Genomic DNA, 9,961 nt, shown 5'->3' on the forward strand with positions numbered 1-9,961 from the left:
CTTACATAGCTGTCACTCGAAACATTTGTGTATAATATCATGCATATAAAGTAAAATTCAAGGTACATTCCCAAATAATAACAGAGCGATGACGGCATTCTACCGAAAACCCCGACTAAAACAATCCCCATAAACTTCATGGTGTTGTTTAAATGTCATTCTTGTTCACCTCGAGTGGCCTCCAGGCACATCTGGATGGCAGCTGTGTCGCCTGCCATAAATAGACCCGAGATTCAGCCAAGAAACAGCGAGTTGGACTTCGTTTGAACAGATATGTGACTAATGAGGGTCTTTTAAACACTTTATTTTTTTTCTCATGCTTGCTTTCGCGTCGTCCAGAGCACCGATGTAGTGAGATTGCGGAAAGCTACAGGTTTGGGGGAATATTTTTTAGCAGAAATAAACAATCCAATTAGTCATGGGAAGTGAGAGAACATTGACTTAAAGCACCCAGTTTGTTTTCTTTGCTGTCTCTAAAGAAGTAATGCTTCTTTAATCGTTGTTGTCCTCGAACGAGGAGCTCTCGTAAACATCCCCGCACTCCTACGTACACCTCAGTCCTGTATTTTTAGTCCAAAATATGTCCATAAAAATTAAGCCGTGTTTGTGCGGCTCGTGTCTGTACCGCGATTTATGTCACAGATGAATGGAAATACGTCACAGAGGAGCTCTGAGTAGGAGGCGTTCTCCGTTAGATTAGAGGAACGGCTCCAGCGAGCTGTCTGTGGCTCGGGCCTACGGATTTCCTTACACTTCTATTTTGGAGCCACGGGGCCTGTTTTTAGTTATTAAAAAACCCACAGCATCGTACAAAAGCATTGTGAAAATAATTGGGAAACGCTCGCTATGTGCCCCGCCTCACTAGCCACTTTTCTTTCTTTTCTTTTTTTTCATATGAATTGATTAGCAAACACATTTATGATGTGTGTGTACATGAAACTTATGTATCTGAATACTGTTAATATATATATATATATATATATATATATATATATATATATATATATTAGGATATATAGAGTGTTTTGGAGTCTTACACAGTGATTTTCTGGAATTTGTGCAAAAAACGTCTGTGGATGTATAAAAATCTGCATTAAATTCCAAATGATTATCCAGTTAATGCAACTAACTGAACTGTTACTCACTCATTCACTCACTCACTCACTCACTCACTCATTTACTCACTCTCACACTCATTTAATCACACACTCATTTACTCACTCTCACACTCATTTAATCACACTCATTTACTCACTCTCACACTTCACTCTTTCACTCACTCACTCACTGATTCACTCACTGATTCCCTCACTCACTCACTCACTCACTGATTCCCTCACTCACTCACTCACTCACTGATTCCCTCACTCACTCACTGATTCACTCACTGATTCCCTCACTCACTCACTCACTCACTGATTCACTCACTCACTCACTGATTCCCTCACTCACTCATTTACTCACTCACTCACTGATTCCCTCACTCACTCACTCACTCACTGATTCCCTCACTCACTCACTCACTCACTCACTGATTCCCTCACTGATTCCCTCACTCACTCACTCACTCACTCATTTACTCACTCACTCACTGATTTACTGATTCACTCACACACTCACTCACTCACTCACACACTCACTCACTCACTCACACACTGATTCACTCACACTGAATCACTCACTCACTGACACCCTGATTCACTCACTCACTCACTCATTTACTCACTCACTCACTCGCTCTTTTACTCACTCTTTTACTCACTCACTCACTCACTCACTCATTTACTCACAGACTCACTCACACACTGATTCACTCACTCACTCACTCACTCATTTACTCACTCACTCACTCACTCACTGATTCACTCACACACTCAATCACTCACTCACTGACACACTGATTCACTCACTCACTCACTCATTTACTCACTCACTCACTCGCTCTTTTACTCACTCTTTTACTCACTCACTCACTCACTCACTCACTCATTTACTCACAGACTCACTCACACACTGATTCACTCACTCACTCATTTACTCACTCACTCACTCACTGATTCACTCACACACTCAATCACTCTCTCACTCACTCACACACACACTGATTCACTCACACACTCAATCACTCACTCACTGACACACTGATTCACTCACTCATTCACTCACTCACTCATTTACTCACTCACTCATTTACTCACTCACTCACTCACTCACTCATTTACTCACTCACTCATTTAATCACTCATTTACTCACACACTCACTCATTTACTCACTCACTCACTCACTCATTTACTCACACACTCACTCACTCATTTACTCACACACTCACTCACTCATTTACTCACTCACTCACTCATTTACTCACTCACTCACTCATTTACTCACACACTCACTCACTCATTTACTCACTCACTCACTCATTTACTCACTCACTCACTCATTTACTCACACACTCACTCACTCATTTACTCACACACTCACTCACTCATTTACTCACACACTCACTCACTCATTTACTCACTCACTCACTCATTTACTCACTCACTCACTCATTTACTCACTCACTCACTCACACTCATTTACTCACTCACTCACTCACTCATTTACTCACACACTCACTCATTTACTCACTCATTTACTCACTCACTCACTCACTCATTTACTCTCACTCACTCACTCATTTACTCACTCACTCACTCACTCACTCATTTACTCACTCACTCACTCACTCATTTACTCACTCACTCACTCATTTACTCACTCATTTACTCACTCACTCACTCACTCACTCACTCATTTACTCACTCACTCACTCACTCATTTACTCACTCACTCACTCACTCATTTACTCACTCACTCACTCATTTACTCACTCACTCACTCATTTACTCACACACTCACTCACTCATTTACTCACACACTCACTCATTTACTCACTCATTTACTCACTCACTCACTCACTCACTCATTTACTCACACACTCACTCACTCATTTACTCACACACTCACTCACTCATTTACTCACACACTCACTCACTCATTTACTCACACACTCACTCACTCATTTACTCACACACTCACTCATTTACTCACACACTCACTCACTCATTTACTCACACACTCACTCACTCATTTACTCACACACTCACTCACTCATTTACTCACACACTCACTCACTCATTTACTCACACACTCACTCACTCATTTACTCACACACTCACTCACTCATTTACTCACACACTCACTCACTCATTTACTCACTCACTCACTCACTCATTTACTCACACACTCACTCACTCATTTACTCACACACTCATTTACTCACACACTCACTCACTCATTTACTCACACACTCACTCACTCATTTACTCACACACTCACTCACTCATTTACTCACACACTCACTCACTCACTCACTCACTCATGTACTCACTCACTCACACACTCACTCACTCACTCATTTACTCACACACTCACTCATTTACTCACACACTCACTCATTTACTCACACACTCACTCACTCATTTACTCACTCACTCATTTACTCACTCACTCATTTACTCACACACTCACTCACTCATTTACTCACACACTCACTCATTTACTCACACACTCACTCACTCATTTACTCACACACTCACTCACCCATTTACTCACTCATTTACTCACTCATTCATGTACTCACTCACTCACTCACTCACTCATTTACTCACACACTCATTTACTCACACACTCACTCACTCACTCATTTACTCACACACTCACTCACTCATTTACTCACACACTCACTCACTCATTTACTCACTCACTCACTCACTCATTTACTCACTCACTCATTTACTCACACACTCACTCACTCATTTACTCACACACTCACTCACTCATTTACTCACTCACTCACTCATTTACTCACTCACACACTCACTCACTCATTTACTCACACACTCACTCACTCACTCATTTACTCACTCACTCACTCATTTACTCACTCACTCACTCACTCATTTACTCACTCACTCACTCACTCATTTACTCACTCACTCATTTACTCACACACTCACTCACTCATTTACTCACACACTCACTCACTCATTTACTCACTCACACACTCACTCACTCATTTACTCACTCACTCACTCACTCATTTACTCACTCACTCACTCATTTACTCACTCACTCACTCACTCACTCATTTACTCACACACTCACTCATTTACTCACTCACTCACTCATTTACTCACTCACTCACTCACTCACTCACTCATTTACTCACTCACTCACTCACTCATTTACTCACTCACTCACTCACTCATTTACTCACTCACTCATTTACTCACTCACTCACTCACTCACTCATTTACTCACACACTCACTCATTTACTCACTCACTCACACACTCACTCATTTACTCACTCACTCACTCACTCACTCATTTACTCACACACTCACTCACTCACTCACTCATTTACTCACACACTCACTCACTCATTTACTCACACACTCACTCACTCATTTACTCACTCACTCACTCACTCATTTACTCACTCACTCATTTACTCACACACTCACTCACTCACTCACTCATTTACTCACTCACTCACTCACTCACTCACTCATTTACTCTCTCACTCATTTACTCACACACTCACTCACTCATTTACTCACTCACTCATTTACTCACTCACTCACTCACTCACTCACTCATTTACTCACTCACTCATTTACTCACACACTCACTCATTTACTCACTCACTCACTCACACACTCACTCACTCACTCATTTACTCACACACTCACTCACTCATTTACTCACACACTCAATCACTCACTCACTCATTTACTCACTCACTCACTCACTCATTTACTCACTCACTCATTTACTCACTCACTCATTTACTCACACACTTACTCATTTACTCACACACTTACTCACTCATTTACTCACACACTCACTCATTTACTCACACACTTACTCACTCATTTACTCACACACTTACTCACTCATTTACTCACACACTTACTCACTCATTTACTCACACACTCACTCATTTACTCACACACTTACTCACTCATTTACTCACACACTCACTCACTCATTTACTCACTCACTCATTTACTCACACACTCAATCACTCACTCACTCACTCAATCACTCACTCACTCACTCACTCATTTACTCACTCACTCACTCACTCACTCATTTACTCACACACTCACTCATTTACTCACACACTGATTCACTCACACACTCACTCACTCATTTACTCACACACTCAATCACTCACTCACTCATTTACTCACTCATTTACTCACTCACTCACTCATTTACTCACACACTGATTCACTCACACACTCACCCACTCATTTACTGACACACTCAATCACTCACTCACTCATTTACTCACTCACTCACTCATTTACTCACACACTCACCCATTTACTCACTCACTCACTCACTCATTTACTCACACACTCACTCACTCATTTACTCACACACTCACTCACTCATTTACTCACTCACTCACTCACTCACTCACTCACTCATTTACTCACTCACTCACTCATTTACTCACACACTCACTCACTCATTTACTCACACACTGATTCACTCACACACTCACTCACTCATTTACTCACTCACTCACACACACTGATTCACTCACTCATTCACTCACTCATTTACTCACACACTCACCCATTTACTCACTCACTCACTCATTTACTCACACACTCACTCACTCATTTACTCACACACTCACTCACTCATTTACTCACTCACTCACTCACTCACTCATTTACTCACACACTCACTCACTCATTTACTCACACACTGATTCACTCACACACTCACTCACTCATTTACTCACTCACTCACACACACTGATTCACTCACTGATTCACTCACTCATTCACTCACTTCACTTCACTGTTTTTTCATCTCCAGTCTTCAGATTTGTCATTACGATATTTCTGATGTGTGTAACGTGGCTCAGTGTGTGTAAAGTGCAGCACCAGCAGTTTTTTTTGCGGAGCGTACGTTGATGTTACGCTGAGGTGTTTATAGTATCACACGTTTAAACAGTTTACACCGCTGATCACCAACCGTCTCTGTTCCTGGACATCTACCACCTCCACAACTCTGTTCCAGCCCTGAACCATGACTTCTGTTCCAGATAATTAGATAAACCATCATCATGGGTGAACCGAAGCTGCAGCCGAACCCAGTACGACCTCCGGGTCCTGTGAGCACGTTTAACTGGGAATGGAACGTTAGACTGGGAGTGTTCATAAGAACTGGTCCCTGTCCACGCTCTTAAAAGGGACGGTTCTATGTGGAACCTGAAATGCTTCTATAACTTGCTTCATATATGGACCCTCAAAATGGTTCTTTATATATTTAAGGAGTTGATTGAAAAGAAGCGACTGTTTCTAAAAAGATCTCTTTTTCAAATAATTTAAGGCTTCTTCTTTTTCTTCTTCCTCTTCATCTTCTTCATATCATTATGATAATTATTATTACATATAAATCTAAACAAGAAAATTCATTCAATTTAAATTGGTCTAACACTGTAAATGTATTTCAGCCAAAAAACCAACATGGTGTTATGATGTCATAATGACAGTGAAACTCCTCCCACTTATTGACATGTTTCATCATTCCAATTTGAATTCTCTCACAAATTTAAACAACTCTTTGATCTTTTTAAAAATAAATAAATAAATAAATAAATAAATAAATAAACAAACAAACAAACAAACAAACAAATGTAATTTCAAAACATCTCGCGTCATTTTCTACATAGAAATACAACTCCCAAAAGTAATGACACCCTAACGGTTTCACCTTACACATTCTTTAGATTATAGAGCCAGGTTTATATAAGAGGTTCATGGCTCTGCACGGGTTCTACATAGAACCATTTTTTTGGCAGGAAAAGGTTCGGATGGACAAGTCCAGAACCCCAAGGAACTTTTTTGTGTTTTTTAAAAGTGCTTGTTGACTACATTATTTGGAGTCAAAGGACAGGTTTGTTATCAGCTACAGCTTGTTTTTGATATTGAATTTGTAGTATTTTGTGAGATGATTACTGTATATACAGCATAATGTTGCGCGAATGACTTTTCTGACGACAAACAATGAATCCATACACAAGTATTTTTAAAAATGCATTTTACTCCATCAGGTATACTGACTGAGTTTAATCTGATAATCTGATTATAAAAGATCTGCCTACATCCCTGGACTCAATTATCCAGATCATCTTCGCCGGACTCGGACTGTTGCAATCCTGCAGTTGTGAGAGGCGCTGATGATTTTCGAGGCAGGTGCTACAGCAGCAGATCAGTCCTCCATCCAGACGTAATTACACGGCGGGCGAGTTTGTACAGACATGAAATTAAAATCCTGTAATTAGTCGAGTTGTTGGTGCGGCGGAGATATCAGGACGTCACCGTTTCCGGCCGGGACTTTCATCCAGACAGGAATACCCTGCATCACTCGCCACTGCAATTTGATCATCAGCCTATGATCCTCTTGTGGTTGTGGAAGCCTTACCATGGAATACCATCTGTCTGCATCAGCACAAGTCTTTCAGATTTTCTGTGCAGGACAGGATTACGGTGCAGAATATAGTAACGGGCAGGTTATAAGGCACGTCTCTTACAGAGAGTTGAAGTTGGTCTTTAGCATTAGGACGTGAATACGCTTTATGGTTGATACTGTTGGATCCAAGTCCAGACTGGTCTCGGAGCAGCCTGGTGGCAAATAGTTTCAAACAGTGCTAGCAGTGGACCGTGAGAGCAGCCTTCAGACAGCCAACTATGTACCGACTGAGCACGTAGTCTTACCATCAAACCCGAGACAGGAGGAAGGAGGGGGCAGAAGTCTCAGGCAGGAGTAGAGAGGATGTGTGTGGTTGTGTGGAAGGTGGGGGTTTGGTTCAGGGGGGAGGCGGGTGGTGGTGGTGGAGGTGGAAGAAAACAAGTCGAGTCATAATTGCACGCGTAGGCTGACACATCTGGAATGACCACTTTTTGGCTCCGAGCCACAGTCTACACTGCTCCTGAAAAAATAAAGAAATTTTTTTTGCTTGCTCCTCAAAGCTGTGCCTTAATGGCTTTGGCACTTCTCTCCAGTGCTGCTGCTAAATTTGTACCCCCCTCTCCTCCCACCTCTGTGTTGGAGCGTGTGGGCCGAAAATGACACCATTATTTTCACCAGACTGTTTTCCTTCAGAGAGAGCGAGAGAGAGAGGAAGTGGAGGTGAGTCGTTCTGGCAAAAGCAGCGCTCTCGAGACCGGACTATAGACACTTTCTCACACACATACACAGATTCAGCTCTACACCACCCCCTTATGTGCCAGAGCATTGCTACACTTCAGCACTCGCTGGCTTCGACTCCTTATCCCGCTAGTGTTAAATGTCTGACTGCTCTGTAGGACATTATTGGATTCAGTGCTCTGCTCTTGGAAAAGGTCTTCCTAAAATAGAACCAAGAATATAACCTGGATCTTATCTTTGTCGTTTAAACACGCCTGCTTTCACATAGATACATTTTCGCTATATGAAATTTACCTGAAACTTGACCACATCTGAGGATACTGCACCCCCATGCATGAATATGGTGAATACAAACTGCTGTATTATTTCAATTTCTAATTTTATACGCCAGACTGGTGACTCATCTGGTGTTTGCTCATATTGGAGAACGTCTTCCTTAAGAGACTCGCACGCTCATCCGAGCCGAGAAACAAAACCAGACCGGAGAGAAGATGTGTGATGTGCTTCAGGATCAGGACAGTGACTGGACACTCTCTGCAGTCTCAGTGACCTTGAGCCTGTTTGCGTGCGCGATCGGGAGCATGGGCATCTAACTTTAACCCTCAAAGGTTTAGTATTATGTAAGCGATACACTTCCCGTGCTGTTACAGGAAAATAATCAATGTCCAGGTGGTGTGATGTAGCTGTTTGAGCTACTGTTATCACATCACACTAAGTGCTGGATGTTCAGCTCAAAGTGTTTTTTTTATTTTATACTAATTAAATTTATTTTTAAAGCTCAAAAACAGGTTCCTGTTATCATTTATCATTTTACAGCAGCTATAAAGTCTCTTGAAGTTTAGCAGACAACAAAAAATGCAATTTATGACAGCTTGAATGTTACAAAGCACTAACACCTTCCATAAATGTTTCATAAACATCAGTATCCTTAATCAGTTTATTCGAAGCTGCACTACTGTCAGGGACGCTGTTATAGAAAACACCTTCTGACCAATGAGAATCCAGGACTCACCAGCATGAGCTTATGTACTGCATTTTCTGATCGTTAGCTGCGGCATCCTGTGTACGATATGATCACATGACCAAATGGTGCCTCGTTACTTATTCATTGGACAAGCAAATTCAATCGTATATGCAAATGAGTTTGACGGAAAGGGCTTGCCGGGCGTGGGATGGGTTAAAAATGGCCACATGAACACTATGTCAGGTTTCCTTTCAAAACAAAGGAAATAACAATGCGAATACACCCAAAGAGCATCTTAGTATCCTGACCACATCTTAGGATGTTTCCCTGCCACCCACGACATTCTCAGGTCGAATACAAACAGTAGAACCTATGTTTAATTTAGACTGTTTTCTAATTTTAGAACCCAGACTGGTGATTCATTGCGTTTTCATATTGGACTAACTATGAGGTCAATACAGGACACTGTGAATGGTATATACTTTCACTAAAATCCAATTAAAAAAAAAAAAGTCTCTCGGCTGTGTAAAGCCTGTAGAATCGGTTTGGCCCACCGCATTGTACCGTGGTTTAAACCGATATTTAGACTGTTATTTAGATGTCTGGTCTTGATTAGGACAAAAACAAGGCAAGATAAAGTGGCATCTTGGATATGCCCCATGGGATGGCTGTTTAATGTTTCATAAGCCATAACTACTGTTGGATGTAAACAAAC

The sequence above is a fragment of the Hemibagrus wyckioides genome, linkage group LG11, assembly GCF_019097595.1.
Source record: "Hemibagrus wyckioides isolate EC202008001 linkage group LG11, SWU_Hwy_1.0, whole genome shotgun sequence".
NCBI lineage: Eukaryota > Metazoa > Chordata > Actinopteri > Siluriformes > Bagridae > Hemibagrus > Hemibagrus wyckioides.